We start from the raw sequence: 22194 nt of genomic DNA on the forward strand, positions 1-22194 counted from the left end.
TGTGTGAACCACCTTACCCTCATATAGGACTTTGATGACTGCCTCAAAGAAGTTGATCAGGTTCAGAAGGCATGATCTGCCTTTCACAAAGCCAAACTGGGTGTGGTCCAGAGTTTGGAGGAAAACAATGTTTTTGTTTATGAGTTCCATGATGATACATTCCATGGCCTTACAAACCAGGCTTGTCAGACTAATAGGGCAATAGTTCCCGGGATCAGTGTTTGCTCCCCCTTTGTGGAGTGGGATAAAAGTTGCTGTGCACCATTCAGTGGGCACAGCACCTGCCATGAGGCTATGATTGAACGTGGTGCTTAAGTGGGGGAGCCAGTTCATTCTGATGTTCATGTAAAACACAGCCTGCGATGTTGTCCGGTCCCACAGATGCTGTGTTTTTGGCTTTAGAGTGTGCAGCGTTTACCTGAACAGTTGTGATTATAGGGACTCTGCATTCTTCCTGTATTGATATGGGCCCTTTAGGGGGTGAGAGGAGGGTAATGTTAGCACTGAACCTATCTGTCAGGATGTTGGCAATATCAGTTGGTTCTGTAATTTTCATGCCATTGTGCTGTAACTCAGAGCAGATCTGGGTGTTGCCATTGACATTCTTGACAAAGCTATATAATGCTTTGTGGTTGTCCCTAGGATCAGTGGTGATTTTGTTTCATAGATAGCTTTGGAGGATCTTAAAAGAGATTTCAGCTTCTTACTGAGGCTGACCAGGGAGCTCCTCCACTCATGGGATTTTACTCTCTTTTGCAACAGTTTCTTCCTTCTGCTGTAGAGTTTGTTTATGACAGGGGACCACCAGGTCAGCTTCCTTTTTTTGGAGGATAGCATCTTGGTTCTGTTTGGGATAGCACAATCCATGCACTTGTGTAAGTGCTTATAGAGTGCATTTATGTAGAATTCAGCAGTCATCATAACTGTACTGTCCATCAGTATGGGTATCATGAGGTTTGCCACTTCTGTCTTAAGAAGCATGAAGTTGGCTTTGGAGAAATTTTTTACTGTGGTTTCCTTAATGGAGGTTGGGGCAGGATGTGGATATCTAGGGTGATTAGGTTATAGTCTGATCTGACCAACGAGGAGTTGACTTGAGGTGTGGAACATGAGTCACTCATGTTGGTAATGACTAGGTTTTGGATACTGTTACCTCTGGTGGGGGTGTGGATAAGTTGATTCAGGGCAATGGAATTTATGAATTCCAGAAAGCGTTGAGCGAAGGAGTTGGTACATGAGTAGTTTTTTCAGTTAATGGTGGGGTAGTTGAAATCGCCCATTATTAGGGTGTTTGGTTGAACCCTAATATTTTCCAGTATATCAATAAAAGAGGAGTGGGAATCCTGGAGTATGGTGGGGTATTTGTAGCAAGCTACAATTTGGATTGCAGTTCTGCCCAGAGTTAGTTGCACTTGGATAACCTCGGATGCATTATGCTGAGCAACTAGCCTGGAGGTGTGGATATCCTTAATGAATATGGACACACCTCCACCTTTGGTATTTCAGTCCAGGTTAGGTGGCCAAAATGTTTGATATGAGTTATAGCCTGGTAATGCAGGGGTGGTCTTGAAGCCTTGAACCAGATCTTAGTCAGTGCACAGATATCGATGTTCTCCATTTTAAGGAGTGCCTTGAGGGAGTGCATTTTGAGATTTAGACTTCTAGCATTGAGTAGCATTACCCTCAGTTTTTGCTTGCCTGTTCCTGTTACGGTGATGAATTTGTCATTTGGACATTGCCTAAAAAGACACTATAGGGACAGCAAGAGCCTTAGCCAGTATCCGGAATCCCAGGGGTGACAGGTGCAGGCCATCTCTGGCAAAGCATCGTGGTCTGTCAACCATGTCATCCCAGGCAGACAGATACTGGATCCCCTTAGAATGACACTAGAAGCTTAGCCAATTGTTGAAGTCAATCATTTTGTCCTTGTACTGCAGTATCATTCTGGGCGATGGCAGGATGCTACTCAGGGCTAGGGTCATACCTGCCTCGGCTACCAGATCAGAGAGCTCTTCGATGTCTCTTTTCATGTAGTCCAGGGAGGTATGTCTCATGTCATTCACACCAACATGGACAATGACATAGTCGTATTTGTACTTGTTGTGGAGTGACATGGGTGCATGGGTTATGTGGCAGATCCTGGCACCAGACAGGCAGCTGTCAGTAACCTTCTTGTTTTGCCTGGTGAGTGGGACATCAGTGTGCCTGACTATAGAGTCACCTATGACTAGTGTGTTGAGTATGTTGTTTTGCCTTATGGGCTGTGGTTGAGTGGCACACTGAGTTTGTGGGCTATGTGTCATTTGGGTTGTGTCTGGGGGTGGAGGTTGCTTGCGTTTCTGCTTCGGAGGTCTCTGTTGCTTGAGCAGATTATTATTGAGAGCCTCAGTGAATGTTTTTGTGTTTCTATGTGTGGATTTTGGTGGTGTAGGTTTAGTGGGACTATGTGATGAGTGTGGTGTGGTGCAAGTGTTTATTTTCTCCTCTTGACTGTCAAGTTCAGTCTTGGTTGGAGAGAGCTTTACCTCCAGTTTAGCTAGATAAGTGCATCTCTCACAGGTTGTAGTGTTGGGTGGTAGGAGGAGAGGGTTGTATGTGTATATGTTGCAATTGCTACAAGATGCCCAGATTCATCAGATAGACAGGAGAGAACACTGGGAGCTGACCCTTGGGCATGCCTGAATAAAAAACTATTTTTCTCTAGATAAGTGATGAAAGTTAGTACAAGAGTTGTTTTTTCTCTAGGCAAGTAAGGAAAGTAGAAAAAGGTTGAGTTCTGTAGTAATTTGTAGCTTATTTAGTGCTTACAACAAGTTCTGAACAAGTGCTGAGAATGAATAAGCAAATTCAAGTGCTAAAACTAAGAATCTGTATCTGAACTAGACTAGTTACAGGAAAGAAACAACTGCAAATGCGGGATTTTAAATCAGGAAGTTGAGAGATATGGAAAAACTGCCCAAATGGCCAATAACTACAATTTCTGGGCGAGAAACTACTCCTTATGTGGTAGATAGGTTACCTAGTGCTTACCACTCCCACTGATAAGCTAGCAGGCTTCCCTCCAACACAGACAGGCTTGGGGAGCTCAGAAGCTTACAAACAGTCCTGGATATAGCAATTCTGTATCTGGACTAGACTAGATACAGGAAAGGCAGGAAACAAGTGTAATTTTTTTGTTACAGTTAAGCAGAACACATGTAAACTCTGGCAAAGAAGAGTCATCCGCTGTTGCTTGGCATTAGTGCATGATGTGAAACTCTGGGCAAACACAGAGGACAAAAAGTGAAGGAGTTCTTTGGAAATTATTTACTTATGTGTGTGGTGTGCGATTATATTTTTTGACCAGATTAAAAGTGTTAAAATGGGGTAGGTAGGAAAAAGGTGAAATGGAGGACAAGCAGGGGGAAGAACAGAGGGAAAGCAATATAGGAATGTGCCAGTGGGAGGTAGGAAAGACCCATAGAAATTAACTTCTTCAACAGTGTAAAATGTAAATATGCATAGAATATTGGCTAAATTTGGACAGTCACCTCAAAAAAGAGGGGTGATAACAATGCAATCATGTTGTATAGTCAAGTGTTTTGAGAAAACACTTGCAAAGTGGAGCGCTATGTATAGGAAGATATATTTTTTGTTGGGACAGGTGGCCATTTAGCATTTTTTATTTCAGTAGCAGAGGAATGTTGAGTAAGGGACATAGGTATTTTTGGGTCAGATAAGTACGTTAAGTGAGGGAGTGGATGCAGCCAAGCAGGATAAGACACAGGGATGATGAGGGACATGACAGGTTGAGGGACACTGTGATTGGAATAGAGAGGGGCATTGGATGCCCATGCCTGTCAAACATGGGGATGGTGAGAATGTAGTTCTCACCCGCAGAACTGTCATTAAACTCTCCTTACTCCACTGACTGTCAGAGTGCTTGATGTCTTTGTTTTTGAACCATAGCAGAGAGTATCCTCAACATCTGGCAGAGCCACGCACCAATGGTGCCCTCCATGACATCATGCTCCAATCCTGGCATCTCCCGGAAAGTAGCAAAATCCCCACCTCTGCCAATACTCACGGAGGTTACCACTGTACCAGCTTCCAGCGTAATCCTACCTGTTTTGGACAGCCGAGGTAGAGCACGGGCAAGAAAGGCAGTACTGCCAGGTTGGGTCCCAGATGGGCTGACCATCGGTGCAGGAGCCAGTGGTTTGGGGGGCAGGCTGAGCCACAGTGGTTGGCCTACCTCCTTGTGCTGTAAAGCATTTTGTGAATTGTCAGAAACTGGTGACATCAAAATGTGATCGCACATATAAAAATAAAGAGAGAGAGATAAAGGATGGAGTAAGAGAAAAAAAGATAATTAGTACTATCATATGTGATATGCAATACATTTCTACAATATAAAAAAAATCTACTTTTACGTTTAAGTATACGTTTTAAAAACTAAAAACTATAACTGATGTTTGCTCCAAGTAATCCATGTAATATGCATATATTGCACATCTGCTTGAACAAATAATGCAGATTAAGTTAACAGCATGGCATGATTACCACTTCTGTTGAAATTATGTAATATGTTTAAAATATTTTACTATTATATTTCCCGCTTGTGGTATTTGAATCCACAACATCTGACTACAGTATTACAATTAACTCCTATAGCCGTCTTGTGCTACAGTCTGAAGCATGCATGGTTGATTTTACAGTTAAGACATGCCTGCTTAATTTGATACTACTGCACAGAAGAGCAATTCTTTAGAGAAAATGATAGTTATGTTGTACTGCATACATACCCCTTGCTTCTGTCATTTTTTCTAAATGTTCAGCATAGGCTTCTCCATCTGTTGTTATCTCATGCTTTGCAGTAGAATGAAATGGCGAGAACAAGGGAAGAGCATTATGCATACCATTTTTGCCTATATGCAGCTTTCTAATTTAAATTTTCTTTATCTGTATACTTACTCAACTGTGGGATGTCAGCAGTCCTAAACTCATCTAGCCACTGCTTGAGTACATCCTATTTGCACCGTTTGAGATCATTAAAGTGGTGGCTGCAATGCTGCCTGATGCTTGGATTGCCATTTGCACTGGATACAGTCTTGGCCAGACTATTCCAAGCCTCAAATTTGTACTGAGACCTGGCATAATCCCCTGCAGCAGCCCTCAGCTGTGGAACTTTGCAAGGAAACCAACAAAAATGCTGGACTCCTCCACATCCCAAATTTGAGTCCTAAATTGGACACCATCCCTTCTACCTTCAGACATGTCCACTCAGGGCAAACAGCAACAGTTAAAAGAGATTTTCTGCCAACTTGTGTTATGTTTAATGCTAATGTGCAAGCCTGAACAACCATGCCAACTGAGTTTGTGTGACATTAAGTGGAGAGCAACAGTTCCAAACAGAGAGAAAGGCAGTTTATGAACTAGGAAGGGTAACGTGACAGCTGTCATTAATTTTTTTTTTTTTTTTTTTTTTTAGATAGGAAACAACAAAGCAAACAAAGAAAGCATAAATAATTAAGTGGTAAGTGATACAAAAGTATGCACACACATAGAAACATGACAGAGGAAAACAACCACCATGTAAAAATGAACATATTTAATAGGAAAACTCGTAAGTGCTTTTGCGAAATAAAATAGCTTCACCTTTCATTGCAGGTGTTGTCATGGCTGTGGCAGCAGTCTTTCGTGTGTGTTGATACAGTCTGTATTACACTAATATCACAGGTAGACTCAATGATTGCCTACAATCTGTAGTCTTTCAGGCAGCTGTTTGAACATAGGATGTGTACGTCATCTGTGATGTCCGTCACTTAAGTAATGGACAAGAAATGGTCTAACAGACAGCCCTGATGTACAGATCTCACCACTGGACCTGAGATATAGGCCACTTCACACATGTTAACACAGTTTAGATGCCATTTTTGTGATACACTGGTCTATCCACTTGATGATATAGTATATGGTGACATCTGACACTGTTGAGTGGATACCTTAGTGTGGATTTGTATCTAATGCTTTGGGCTTGTCAAATTCTAAAGGCTGATAGCATTGTTGTTATGCATGCCCTCAATGACCTGATGACCTTTTTGAGGACCTCAACAGATGCAACAAGCATGGTGTAGCATTAACAACTCACACAAGTCTGTTGCACACAGCTGGGATATCACTAGTGTCCATTTAGAAAAGGTCCATAATGACATTTTGGTCTAACTCACAGATAAGGAGAGTCAGAATGTGCCTATACATGCATGCATTGGGTACTGCCACCTCCCACAACTCAAATGGATGCATGCTGACAACATCCTTGTACAGGAACACAGTCTGTGTGGAGGTTGTATTGGAGAGTGCATTCAACTGTGACAGGAAGGTATATGTGATGAGTCATGTAATAGGCAATCTGTGATGTTGTCACAGCCCATTGATTCTGTGTGACAGGCCTGAATTAAGGCAAGACAGTGCAAACTGGCTATTCTCAACTGTCCTAGGGTTTGAACACAATTCCCCCATGCAGGGATCATTGACAAACACTCCCAGATGGGGATTAAAACTCATGTCACTAGATGGGTAACCCACTGGCTCACTAACAGAACACATATTGTGAAAGTTGGTGAAACAGCATGTACCAGTAGAGCTGCCAACACTGGTGCACCACAGGGATCTGTGCTTGACCCTTTACTGTTTAAAATCTATTTCTTGACAGTTCAGGCTAAAGTATACAGCCTTTGGCTTACCATGTTTGCTGAATCTTGCATACTGCAAGCAATCATTGAGCCCAGCTATGATAATACCATACTACAAGAAGGGCTAACAGACAAATTATTGGTGACAAAGCCAGACAGTCTACAAATAAATGCAAAATATGTGTCTATTTTGGCCTTCTGTAAAGTAAAATTCCCTGCAAATTACAGCATTGTTAACAGTCCTGCTATGCTGAAACCCATTGATGCAAGCACTGGGAACACACATACATAGCAATCTGAACTTCAGCCACTAAGTGTCAACACTGATATTGAAAGCCTGTGTTGTGCACTTCATAAATCACACCATTGTATTCAGATCTCAGAAATATATTACAGCATTGTACTCTAACCTCATCAAAACACTAATATAGAGTATAATGTTCTCTTTTGTATGTACCTCACCAGTCACATGTAGCTGCTGGAGAGACCACACAAGTTACTCACCAAGAAAATACAACCCATAAAAACCATGCCGTGATGTATGATCCATGTCATTGTAATCTGTATCATATAGGATGAGGTGACTTCTGCTTAGCATCCAGGCCAGTCTGTAACCCTGCTCAAGTAGGAATAGTGCACATCCACAACTCAAATATAGCTGATGACATCAGCAATGTCTGGTGAGGAGACTATGGGAATAGCAGTGCCCCATATGCTGGTGTAAAAGGCCCACAGTAATGTCAAACAAGTGCACACACACACACACACACACACACACACACACACACACACACACACACACACACACACACACACACACACACACACACACACACACACCAGTTAACTGCAGTGGGAATAGAACCCCTACCTATCTAAGTACGCAGACTGCATAACTCAGTACTTTATGCAAGCACCATGACACAAGCCTGACTTTTGCAAACCTGCTGGTCAACTTATAGTAGGATATCACCAGAGAATGTTGGAGAGAAGATTTTGGGAGGCCAGCTTGAAATGGATGTATAGGCATGTGCAAGTATCAAAATACTGTCAGTCAATGGGATTGGAGTGGTGACTGTGGGATACACATTTCTGCTCTTCTGGCTAGACACACACACACACACACACACACACACACACACACACACACACACACACACACGCACACATGCACACACGCACACACGCACACACACACAAACACAGCTGACTGCAGTGAGAACAGAACCCCTATGTATCTAGGTACACAGACTACAGAACTCAGTACATTATGCAAGTGACATAGCACTAAACTGACTTTTATCAGACTGTAGAGCAACTTATAGTGGATGATATCAACAGGGCAAGTTGGAGAGATGATGCTGGGTGGCCTGCATAAAATGGATGTGTACACATGTGGAAGTATCAAAGTGCTGTCAATCCATGAGATTGAAATAGTAACTATAAGATACACACTTCTGCTCTGCTGTTCTGGCTACACACACACACACACACACACACACACACACACACACACACACACACACACACACACACACACACACACTTGACTGCAGTGAGAACAGAACCACTACTTATCTAAGTAAACAGACTACAGAACGCAGTACTTTATGCAAGTGTTATGTCAGAAGTCTGACTTTTATAAGACTGCAGGTAAACTTATACTGGATGACATCAGCAGGGCATGTTGGAGAGAATATTTTGTGAGGCCTGCATAGGTTCATAGCTTCATTGGTTCACAGAAGGTTGTTAGCCTAATGGTCCTAGGGCATTTACAAGTCTAGATGTGTAAGAACACAAGTACCCTTATTGGGCATAGTTAGATGGTCATTGTTATTAGAAAGATTTTCTGATCAGTACTGACTGGCCCTGCCAATGACGGACATAGGTGTCCCCCTGGGGTGAATTTACAATCACCCATCCACTTATCAAGGTTGTGCTTGAATAGGGTCATTGAGCAGCACTACTTCACATGCAGTGGGAGCCTATTACAGAAGGGTGGCAATCTGTGGGAGATATATCTGTCTTCCCAGCATGTTCTGCTTATGTCACAAGCTAGGTTGAGATTCCTGAAGCAAGTTATTCTTGTCCTATTTAATTTGCAGATGTCCAACATTTCCAGTAGGTCAGGGTATGAGACTAGTTTGTAGGCCAGGCATAGGTCATATCTCAGCAGCCTGCATGATACTGAGTACAATGATAGGTCTTTCAGTATTTCCAGGTCACAATCCTCTGTGTTTTCTGCAGTTGCTGGCGGTGTCTGGTGAGGTACAAACATCAGGGAGCATTGTACTGAATTATTGGTCTGATAAGGGTAGAGTACAGCAGAGCTATGATCTCCCTGGTTTTAGATGTGATGGCCTTATTTATGAGGTGTGTAGAATATATGTCTCACCACTATAGACACATAGTGATCAAAGTGTAGATTGCTATCAACATGTGCTGAGAAGCCTTGCAACACTGTGTTTGAGCTTAGAGTGGCGCTATGTATGTTATAATTAGCAGGGGTACTTCATTGCAAAAGGGGACAATGAGGTATTTTTTTACTTTAAGGTTCAGTTTGCGGCACCAGTCATTTGTCTGTGTCAGCTCCTTCTGTAATATGTTAACATCATTGGGGGACTCTATATGACTGTGCACAGTTGACAGTCATCTGCAAACATGGCAAGCTACAGGCCATTTACTTTTCCCTGAACTTCAGAAAAATTGTTTCTAAACAGTTGAGGGCCCAGCACAGATCACTGTGGTATGTGGGCTAGCAGGCCCCAGCACTGACATTGTATTTTCTGTCAGTGAGCCAGTTAGCTATCCATAAAGTAATGTATGGGTTAATCCCCACGTGGGAGATTTTGTCTACGATACCTGAATGGGGGATAGTGTCAATTGCCTTGGATAACTCGTCATAGGTGGGATGTCTAGTTATCTCTCATATAGGTCTTTGGAGTCATTATCAAAGAAGTACACTAGGTTCAATAAGCAAGTCCTATCCTTGACAAAACCAAAATTGGTGGGATCAAGTGTATTAAAGGTCACATGTGGCCCTCTGGGAATCTATGTCAGTTGACTGAGTTTTCAGAAACTTGAAATTCATATTGGAAGAAGATATGATCTCATTTCCGAAAACTCCAACATTAAAAACAAAAAAGCACACAAATATATCTTTTTTTACATTTCTCCAGGGTGGCAAGCCTCCCCTACACCCCCATATGGGGGGCTGCACACCCCTACCCTCTGCAAATTATATATACCAACTCTGAGGTCACACTGCTTTGAAGAAAATGGTAAATTTCATGATCCTCACTGTCCCACAATCTCTAGTCTTAAGCTTTCAGTTTTCAGAAATTTGATCATATCATCTCGCTGATATGACTTTTGAATTTCTGAAAACTCACTAAACTGATAGGGATCCCCCTATGGATAAAGTCCCTGCAGATTCCTTCAATAGCCTTGTAGATAAGGCATTTTAGGCTTATGGGTCAATAGCTCTAGTTCTGCATGTTAACAGATTGATATGCATTGCATATCACACAATATTTGATATTAATTTGTGTAATATAGTTTTATATGTGTGAATAAAGTACTGAGACACCGGGGATGCAGTGCCTGGGGGGAGGCTGCACATTGCTGTATTGTAAATATGTGACATATTGTTAGATAGGGCCTTCAGTTTGTTTTGCTTCCACATGTAATTTCATGTCGTAAACAGGAAATGGACAGTAAACATCAGTAATACATAATAATATTTACATTTTCTTAGCATGGAGAGCAGTGGGTTTGCGTAATGGTTGACAAAGTATTTGCAGATGAGAGATACACATTTCCAATACTTGCCCTGTTTCCTCTTAATTAATCAGTACCCAAATGCAAGCCACATTGCTAAAGTCTGAGAGTTACTATTGAGTCTATGAAACACACCTGCTGCTTAACTAACTCTGTGGCAGCAGGTGTATATACAGTGACACATTTCTTTTTGAGCCTATAAGATACTGGGTTCAAATCCAGGTGTATATAATACTTTTAAATAGTTTTAAATAAACAGTGATAATGCAACGACATTAAATTTTTATAGTACATGTGTTGCTGTGTGTTGGCATAGCACATCAGGGTAAAGCGACATTGTGAGTAGGTAGCCACTGCACTGTACTGCCCTTCACTGTCACTTGGCATTGCTGTGTGATGCCAAATGCTGCACAAACATAAAGGCTAAAAAGTGAAGGGATCCATTGCTTTTTTCTGTTATCTATGTGTGTTGTGTGTGATTCTATTATTTGACCAAGTTATAGGTGTTAAATGGGGTAGATAGGAAGGTGGTGAAATGGGGAGTAAGCAGGGGGAAGAACAAAGGAAAAGCAATACTGGAATGTGCAGGATGGAGGTAGGAAAGAACCATAGCTATCCATTTCTTCAACAGTAAAACCCGATCATATGTGCAGAATACTCGCTGAATTTGGACTTTCACTTCCAGAGAGAGGAGTGATGACAACTTAATCATATTGTATAGCCAGCTGGACTGAATCAAGTATGTCAATAAGAGATGTGTGTGAAATGGAGTGGTATGTATGGGACAATTTTTTTTGTGGGCAAGGTGCCCATTTTTGTTTTAATTCAGTAAAAGGGAACTGCTGGGTAAGGGTTGTAGGTATGTGTGGGTCAGGTAAGTTGGGTAGGTGGGGAAGCAAATGCAAACAAACAAGACAAGTGACAGGGATGGTGAGGGACACAAAAGGTTGGGGGACACCATGACTGGGGTGAGGGAGAGGACAACACAGGCTCATTCCTGTCATGCTCTGTGATAGTGAGAATCAAGTCCACACCCATTGGACTGTCATGAATGTTCCCTTACTCCACTGGTGGCTGGAGTGCTTAACATCTTCTGCTGTTATGGACCATAAGTGAGAGCAGCATCTCCATCCGCCATAGATGTACACCAATGGTGCAGTGCATGACCCTGTGCACCAACCCTAGCATCTTCATGTGAGTGACAAAATCACCACCTCTGCCACTAATCCTAGAGAATACCACTGCACCAGCTTCTGGAGCAGTACTACCTGAGGGCACAGGTAGTGCAGGGTCAGTAGAGGCAGTGCTGCCAGGTTGGCTCACTGACATGCTGGGCATCAGTGTTGGAGCAGGTGGACTGGGAGCAGGTTGATCCACTGGGTCTGATCTACCTCGCTACTCTGTGTATCATTTAGTGATGTGGTACACATGGATGACATGATGATATTTTGATGACACATAATAGAAAATAAAAAAAGAGAGCTAAGAGTTGGGGTGGCAGAAAAACAGAGATAAACTTAGTACCATCATATGTGACGTACAATGCATTAATACAATTATAAAACTCTTTTAAAGTTTACATTCTAACAGATACACACTATACTACAGATTGCTGAAAGTAATTCTTCAAATGTGCATATATTGCACATATGCATGTTCCAATTAATCAGATTACAGTTTACAGTAGGGCATTTGTGCCACTAGTAAAGAGTTTTTAATTTAATGTAAATATTATTGAAGAAATAACAGTATTGCATAGTTGTGAATTGTGGTATTTGAACCCACAATCTCTGATTACAGTCTAATATTGAACTCCTACAACTGGTTTGTGCTACAGACTAATGCATGCATACTTGCTTTTACATTTGGGATAAGAATGCTCAGTTTGATACAACTCTATAAAAGACCAAAAAAGCTATCTTTAACTTTTAAGCCTACAATAACACTTCTACTTTGCTGCCTTCATACCACTTGCTTCCCTCAGTCTCTCCAATCGACCAACATGAGCCTGCCAATTGAACTCATGTTTGGTGGCAAATGGGGTAAGAGCAGAAAAGAACAGAAGAGCATTATGCATGCCAGTCTTGTTTATATTTAGCTTTCTAAGTCTTACAAGTACTCACTTATTTTTATAATTACACAGCTATGGGATGTCTGCAGTCTCAATCTCATTCAACCGGTTGAGAGTATCCCTTTTCACCTGTACAGGTCATTAAAATGATGCCTGCAGTGCTGTCCAGTGTGTGGGATACCAGTGGCACTAGATACAACCTGGGCCACACTATTCTATACCTCAGACTTGGACTGGGAGCCAGAATAGTCTCCCTGCAGAAGCCTTTGGCTGTGTTGCATTACCAGGAGTCCAGTAAATATTCTGGACTCCTGGACAACCCATCTCTGTGCTCTAAACTTGGCACCTTCCTCTCTAATGCCAGCCATGTCTACCAGCCATACCAAAGCAATGGAAATTGATGCTTTCCAGCCAATTCCAGTTATCACATTTACAGGTAATAGGCAAATCAGAGCTATGATGCCAACCACATTTATGGGATGTTAAGTACAATGCTGTAGTGCCAAGCTGGAATAAAATAAATATTTGAAATAGGAAGGTTAAACTGACACTTGACCTTAGTTTGAGTGGAGTCTGCTGACATAGCCTGGAAATATATATTGGAAATTTGAAGGTAACTGTTACTTGAGTTATGTTTTACTATTCCACTACACTACATTTATATTTCACTTCTTCCTGCTAGCATACAGGCTGCATTACCTCTAATTCCTGTAGCCCTAACTCTACACTCATCTCTCACTCACACTCATCTATACTCATCCTAACCTCTTACAACTAACATTACTCATCTATACTCATCCTAGCCTCTTAAAACTAACATTACCCAGCCATGTCTCTCACACTCAACATATTTCTCCTTATACTCACCCTCCACCTCTCTCTCCTTCTAAAACTTTCATCATCTCACACAACCCATCTCCCTCCCCCACCCTTCCCCATCATATCTGTCCTTATCAACACCCTCCAAGCTACACTCCTATCTCCTCTAGTCTGTATCAAACTAATCTAATCCTCCAAAAGAAAATTATTCAGGTCTCCATTCACCATAACTCTTCTTATCACCAAGGCCACAAATACCTCAGCAACACAAGAAATAAGTCCCTCCCAAGTAACTTCTTAACTCATTGTAACTTGGCTTTCTGTGGTGATATATACCCCAACCCAGGCCCTTCTTCCTCTTCTCATAATTCCCACACCTCTACTAAAAATCTAAAATTTACCACTGTTAATCTTCAGAGTATTAATAATAAAATTCCCCACCTGCACACTTGGCTTAAGCCAGCACAAACCAGACTTCACTGCCATCACTGAAACATGGTTCAAGTCATATATCAAGGATTCTGAAATTCTACCTCCAAATTACTACTGTCTTAGGAATGACAGACTCCACAAAAAAGGTGGAGGTGTCACCTTAACATTCCCAAGCATCTACACAGTTATTTCATACTCTAAACCAATTCCCTCTTTCTCATCTGCTGAGCTACTAGTTACTTTTCTCAAACTTAACAACCACAAAAGTCTTTGCATCATAGTAATATACATTCCCCCAGGAAACAATAGTCCTATTCTAGAAGAAATTCTAGCCTGGACTAGCCTTAACATACAAAATAAAACTATAATTTTAGGTGGCATTAATATCAACTGGTTAGATACCTCTAATAATAATCCCTCCACAAATATTAACCTACACATATATGCTCAACTAATTTCTGATATCACCAAACCAAACAAGAACACAAACAAAGGCTCAACCTTAGATTGGATCTTCTTTTCTGACCCTGATAAAATCTCTTCCTCAGGCATTCTCCCTGATATTATCAGTGATCACTCTCCAGCATTCATTATACATAAGCCAACCTCTACAACTAACCCTCACCAATATAGACATACCAGAGATCTGTCTAATTTCTCCCAAAACACCCTCAATGACATCCTGCAGAATATAAATTGGAACCCACTTAAAATTCTTCCACTCAACGATGCTGTTGAATTCTTTAATGCCACATTCCTCTCAACCCTAAACTCTCTTGCCCCCCCTAAGACTAAAGAGAGTCAAATCAAAACATGCCTGCTGGCTGACAAAGGCCACAAAGCAAGTTATGTCTTTTAGGGACAAAGCATGGAAAGCCTGGCAAAAAAAAAAAACTCCTTCCAACCCAATGCAATACAAACAGTTTCGTAATCAGGCTAAACATTTAGTGGTCAAAAACAAAAAAGAGTACATGCAATCTATTGAAGGTCAGCACAAACAAAATCCCCAAAAACTCTGGGGAGCAATTAATTCCTTACTCCACCAGGTACTAACAACACCCCATGCCAAAACCCAGATAAAACTCCCTCTGAATTAGCCTCACTCTTCAATACATACTTTATTGACATCATCACCAATCTAATTACTACTTTCCCACCCATCAACCCTGACACATTGGGCCCACCATCAGCCCATAATACCTCAAATTCCACACCCATCTTCTCATTATCACCCATTACCACATCCACCATCCAAAAACAACTTTATAAACTAAAACCTTGTACAAATGCTCCTGATAATCTACCTGCAGAATACCTTCAACTAACAGCCCCTTCCATAGCTTGCCCTATCAGCATACTCCTTAATAGGCCCATTCAAGAATCCTGGATACCAGATATATGGAAAAGAATTGTCATTCCTTTTCATAAAGACGGCAACAACTCTGACATCTCAAACTTCCATCTTATTGCCATTCTTTCCCCTAGGTCTAAAATATTAGAGATGTGCATCCACACACAGCTCATAAATCATATAGTTAAATACCAGCTGCTTTCTCCCACTCAGCATGGCTTTAGGCCAGGACATAGCACCAACACTGCCCTCATCTCCTTCTTAGACACAGTAAATGGAGCCCATGACTCTGGATCCTTAGTTTCAGCTCTCTTTTTCAATCTATCAAAGGCACTTGACACCATTTCTCACTCCCTACTGCTCAGCAAACTCTACAACCTCAATCTATCTCCTCCCACCCTACAATGGTTTACAAACTACCTCAAAAACTGGCAGCAATCCTCTAAATGATAAAACTCTGACTCTCCTTTCATCACTGCCAACACAGGTGTTCCCCAAGGATCAATTCTTGGTCCCCTTCTCTTTAGAATATTTGTCAACAACTTTCATCAAACCCTTACTCATGGTTCTGTCATCCAATACACTGATGATTCAACTATCATCTCCTCCTTAAAATCTCTCACCAAATTACACCAACTTACGCAAGAAGCATCCACCTGTACTGAGCATTGGATGTCCCAGAATCACCTCACCGTTAACCTCAACAAAGCAAAACTTTTATTATTTGCTCCCACAAAAACTACCCCCTTTGACAAATCTCTTTTTGCAATTACTTCATGTAACAATGCTATCCTAGAAGTTGTCCCTAGTACTAAACTGCTGGTTTTATCATTGACCAAAAACTAACCTTTGACCATCATATCCACAGCAATACCAAAAAAAAACATCAAAAGGTAGGTGTCCTATATCGACATAACTATTTCCTCAGTCTCACTGCCAAAAAGGCCCTTACCTCATCCTTCCTACTTCCTACTCTGCTTTATGGTGCTCCCATCCTTACCAACCTACAATCTTCCCTAAAAAGTAAGCTTGATTCCTGTTACAATAAAATTGCCAAATTTGCCACAAACTCTAAATACTCTACCCCCCTTGTAAAAACTAAACTGGTTGGAATCCCACCACCATCTTACTTACCTTCAACTAACCACAGCCCACAAAATAATCTATCAATCTGAACATTGCCCTTCCCTTTCACCCATACTGACCATGTAACAGCCCAATCACCACCTAAGGTCAGAAAACAAAATGTTGCTGTCTACAGAGAAACCCAAACTGTCAGCTGGCCAAATGCTGTACTCCTATGCTGTCTCTAAGTTATGGAATATTCTTCCTCCTTCTCTCAGCTCAACCTGTAAGTCTGCTTCCTTTAAAAAAAATCTCTAAAATTACATTTAGTCTCTATCTGGCGATGCTCCTGTACCCCACAAAAAATCCCCAAACCTAATTTCCCACTATGGAACCTCTCTCTGTTTCTATTCTCAAATCTTTTCCACTCTTTTCTCTGAACCTTCTCACACCTCCTCTCTCCAGCTTTTCATCCTGATACAGTCTGTTCACAAGCTTCACCCTGCAATCTACACCCCTCTACTTTGAATCCTACACACTCACATGTATATACTACTGTCTTTTTCTACTCACATATACTTAGTTATTTTCTTCTTCTACTCTGACTTTCATACTTCTGTTTCCATTTATGCTCTCACTTATAAAATTTGCCTTTTCTATGTATTATTGAAATGTCATTTCTGCCAGTTGTCATCCTTTCTACTGTCTGTCCATTTTTTGTATCAACAACTGTTTTAACTAATTGTATGTAATAATGCATTTATTTTATTCATGTATCTACGATGTTTTACTTTGTTAATTGTATGTAATAATGTGGAATTTTTCTCTCTGGGCCTTCACTGAAAATGGGGTCCTCCAGGCCCAGTGGACTTTTCTGGTCAGCAAATGCAATAAATAAATAAGTTTGCGGGCATGCACTGGGAGCATAAATGTAATGACATGACAGATTTGTTTTTGCCTTTATACACTGAGGAAAATCGATTTTTACACTGTGGGATTCAATCCTAGGCATAATGGACAAAACATTTTCTTCCACAGTGTTGATTTTCCATCTTTGCCACAGAACAAGTGCTGCTCAGACCAAGTTTGGAATCATACAGTTTGAGCTGTTACATATGTATATGTGTGACCTGGCAAGGTTATTAGATATAGATCCAGTTGTGTGTGTGTCTTTTCACATACATAATTTATATCAGCTCCACTATCTAAAGTGTTATAAGAGACAGTGAATATCATAGGTTCATAGCTTAGGTGTGCACTAGGCTAATGGCCCTGGAGCCTTTACAAGCTAGCCCATAGAAGTGCCCTGGCATCATGCTGCCCGACATTAGTTCCCAGTGCCTCTATCAAGTAGAGCCACTGGAGTGATCCCCGGGGTGATCTTTCTATTACCCATCCATTCATCAAGATTTCTCTTGAAGACGGTCAGATAGGTGCTCTGCTTGACATGTATGGGAAGTCTGTTCCAGAGAATAGGCAGTCTCTGGATGAGCAGCCTCTCCCTCCAGCATGTTCTATTGATTGGGGTAATGAGGTTGAGGTCTCTGGGGCATGTGGTATGGAGAGATTAGGATTTCTTTAGATGTAGCATTTCTAACAGAGCTGGGTCAGACATGGCTTTGTAACTCAAGCAGAGATCACTTCTAAGTAGGTAATATGAGACAGAGAATAGCTGGAGTCTTTTGAGTCTGCCCATGTAGGGCATGTGCTTAATGCCTAGGATCCTATTCATGAGGTACTTCTGTGGCATCTCAGGTGTTGAAGGTGTCTAGTGAGGTACATGCCAAATGGGGCATTATAGTCGATGACTGGTTTAATGAGGGAAGAGTAGAGAGAGTGAGACGATGACCTCTTTCTTCCTGGATGCAAAACCCTTGGTAATGAGATGTGCCACACAGAAGGATTTTCTGACCACAGTGGTAATGTGGTGGTCGAAAGAGAGGCTGCTATCAACCTGTGCCCCCAGATCTCTTATAACATCTTCAGTGTTCAGTGGGGTCCCATCAATGTGGTAATTATTGGGAACTTAGTTTTTTACCAAAGGGGATGACAATGCATTTTTTGGAGTTAAGCTTAAGGCCACGGTTTTGACACCAGTCATTGGTCACAGTGAGGCCTTACTATAGGTTGTCTACATCACTTGTGGAGTTAATAATGGCTCCCAGCTTGCAGTCATCTGTAAACTTGGTCAGCCTGAGTCCCTTTGTGCTGGCCTGGACTTCTGAGAAGTAGATGATGAACAGGAGAGGACCCAGGACCGATCCCTGTGGGACTCCACTCGTGACTGGTCAGCAGTTTGACTTGGAATCCGCTACTTTCACACTGTGTTCTATCTGTGAGCCAATTTGCAACCCACCTAGTGATATAGGGGTTGATGCCTAGTTTGGTGAGTTTATCAACAGTTCCTGAGTGAGGAATGGTATCAAAGGCCTTTGCCAGATCAAGGTAGGCTGTATGCACTGCCTTTCCTTCATCCACAGCCGTGGTGACTGACTCAAAGAAGTCAACCAGGTTGAGCAGGCATAAACTCCCTTTTACAAACCCAAATTGCATGAGGTCTACACTTCAGAGATTTACTATATCTTGCTAATCAGGTCCATGATGATGCGCTCCATAGCTTTACATATCAGACTCATCAGGCTAATGTGGTGATAATTCCCAGGGTCTGTAGTTGCTCCCCCTTTATGGAGAGGGATGACTTTAACAGTGCGCCATTCAGTAGGAACAAAGCCTGAGGAGAGGCTGTAACTGAACAGGGCACACAGATGTAGTGCCAGTTTGCTTTGTAGTTCATGTAGAACACAGCCAGGGATACTATCGGGTCCCATGGAAGCTGTATTCTTGACCTTGGACAATGCAGCTTTAACCTGTGCTACAGTAATTCTGGGTATCTGGCATTCTTCCAGTAGTTTTATTGGTTCTTTGGGGGGGGGGGGTAAAGTTGGCACTGAATCTGTCAGCCATTATGTTGGCAATATCTGTTGGCTGAGTATAGGAGGTACCATTGTGTAGTATCTCACAGCAAATCTGGGTATTTCCGTGGAGGTTCTTGATATAGCTATAGAAGGCTTTGTGATTGTTTTTTAGTGTCTGCCACAATTCTGCCTTCATATCTGGCTTTAGAAGATTTGATGAGGGATCTCAACTTTTTGTTGAGGCTAATAAGGGAGTTTTTCCAGTCTTGGGAGTCACCTTTTCCTGCAACAGTTTCTTCCTTTTGTTATAGAGTTTATTAATGGTAGGGGACCACCAGATTGGCTTCCTTGTTTTGGAGGAGAGCATCTTGGTTCTGTTGGGTATGGCTAGTTCCATGCATTTGTGTACATGTTCATACAATGCACTGGTGTATGATTCAGCAGTAATGCAGCTATTTTCCATTGGCATGGGTACTGTGAGGTTAGCCACCTTTGTTTTTAGGAGTCCAAAGTCAGCTTTGGAGAAGTTTTTAAAGGTGGTTACCTTTGCAGGGGGTGTGGGTGAGATGTGGATTTCCAGGGTGATTAGTTTATGGTTGGATGTGACCAGGGAGGGATTGACTATTGGTGTAGAGCAATGGTTGCCCAAGTTAGTAATAACCATGTCAAGGATGTTGCTTCCTCTAGTGGGGGTCAGAATGAGCTGGTCCAGCGCATTGGAATTGATGAATTCCAGGAAGTGTTGGGCCACTGTATTGGTGCATGAGTAGTTTCTCCAGTTGATAGATGGGTAGTTGAAGTCTCCTATTAAGAAAGTGTTGGGTTGGACCTTGATGGATTCCAGGGTGCCTAGGAATGTGGTGTGAGAGTCTAAGGTCATGGCTGGGACATATAGCAGGCTATGACCTGGATCACCGTCTTACCCAATGTTAGTTGTACTTACCCAATGTTAGTTGTACCTGAAGTATATCAGATGCGTTATGATGGGCTACTAGTCTGGAGATATGCATATCCTTTATGAATATGGAAACACCACCACCTTTGGAGCTTCAGTCCATGTTGCATGGCTGAAAGGTGTGGAATGAGTTATAGACTGGTAACACAGGAGTGCTTTCTGCCGCTTAAAACCAGGTCTCCAATACAGCACAAATGTCAATGTTCTCCATTTTGAGGAGTGTTTTGAGTGAGTGCATCTTGAGATTTAGACTTCTAGTGTTGAGCAGCATGACCCTCAGATTGCATATTCTTATAGCTGTTATGGTGGTAATTTGGTCTTTGGAATGCCATGTAAAAAATGCATTATAGGGGTGGCAAAAGCCATATCCAATACCCAGAAACCCTGGGGAGACAGATGCAGGCCATCTCTGGTAAAGCATCGAGGTCTGTCAATCATGTCATCCCAAGCAGACAGATACTGGATCCCCTTAGAATGACACCAGAAACAGCCAATTGTTGAAGTCAATAATTTTTTGTTTGTACTGCGGTATCATTCTGGGAGACAGTAGGATAATGCTCAGGTCTAGGATCATGCCTGTCTGGGCCACATAATCTGAGAGCTCCACCATATCTCTTTTCATGTAGTCCAGGGAGGTGCATCTCAGGTCATTCACACTCACATGGACAATGAAAGAGTCATACTTGGACTTGTTGTAGAGACCTGAGTGCATGTGTTATGTGTCAGATTCTGGCACCTGATAGACAGCTGACTGTTGTCTTTTGGCTTTTCTCAGTTTAGCATTGCTGCCTCATAGCAAGAGGTTCTCCAGTTCGATTCTCAGCTGCAGCACCTTCTGTGTGGAGTCTGCATGTCCTCCCCATGGTCGAGTGATGTTTAAAGACATACAGGTAGATACGTGTGTGAATGGATGTGCCTTCATTGAAGGTTGGGTGTCAGGCTGGCACCTCAGCACTGTAAAAATCTACAGCCAATCATAAGTGTACCGTCGTTCTACTGTGGTGACCCCTAATGTTTTCCTTATTCAACCTAGTGAGTGGGACATCTGTGCGCCTCACTATTGAGTCACCTATGATTAGTGTATTGGACAAGGTGTTTCGCCTTAGGGGCTTAGGTTGATGGGCATACTGTGGAAGTGAGCTATTTGTCCTGTGGTTTGTGCTGTGTTGTGGTGATCGAGTGTTTTTCTGTCTTGGAGGTCTCTGCTGTTTGGGTAAATTTCTATTGAGAGCCTCCATGAAGGTTGGTGTGTGGTTTGTGCTTTTATGTGAGAGCTGTGATAGTGGGTGTTCCAGAGGGTTATGTGTTCCATTTGGTGTGGTGCAGGTGTTAACCTTCTCCTCTTGGCCAGTTAGTCCGGTCTTGGTTGGAGAGTGCATAGCTTCCAATTTGATGATATAAGTGCATCTCTCACTAGTCTGAGTGTTGGGAGGTAAGAGGGAAAGTTTTTTGTGTACATGAGGCAGTTGCTGCACTACCTCAGAATGCTCAAGTGCACCAGGTTAATAGGAAAAAGCACAGGGAACTGCCCTTTAATCATGCCAGGAGGGGTGATCATAACTACTAAGTACTGGAGCTATTTCCGTGAAGAGCAACTAATGCTGATGGCACTTAGGTGAGCTACAATAATTGCTAGAAAACCCTGTTGAAGTGCAAAGTGATTAGGCTATTTGAAGTGCAAGATAGACAGAACTAACAAGATCTAAGGGAAAAAAACTGAAGAGCAGATCTTCTGGCACCAGTAATAGTTTTTTCTCAGCTTAGCACTGCAGTGCAAAGCTTAAACAAGTGCAAACCCATGCAAATGTGGCCTTTTATGCCAGGAAGTTGAAAGGGATGGAAAAAGTTCCCAAACAGCCAATAAACATGAAGTTCTGGGCCAGAAACCACTCTTCTTGTGGTAGATAGGATACCTAGTGCTTACCACTCCACTAATAAGCTATTAGGCTTACCTCCAACACACAAAGGCTTGGGGCAGGCTCAAAAGCTTACAAACAATCCAGGATACAGCAATTCTGTTTTTGGACTAGACTAGCTACAGGAAAGGTGAGAAACAAGTGCAAATGTGGGCTTTTAAACCAGAAAGTTGAAAGGGATGGAAAACTGCCTAAATGCCCAATAAACTACAATTT

The sequence above is a fragment of the Protopterus annectens genome, chromosome 5.part0 (genome assembly GCF_019279795.1).
Source record: "Protopterus annectens isolate FY-2018-M chromosome 5.part0, PAN1.0, whole genome shotgun sequence".
Taxonomy (NCBI): Eukaryota; Metazoa; Chordata; order Ceratodontiformes; family Protopteridae; genus Protopterus; species Protopterus annectens.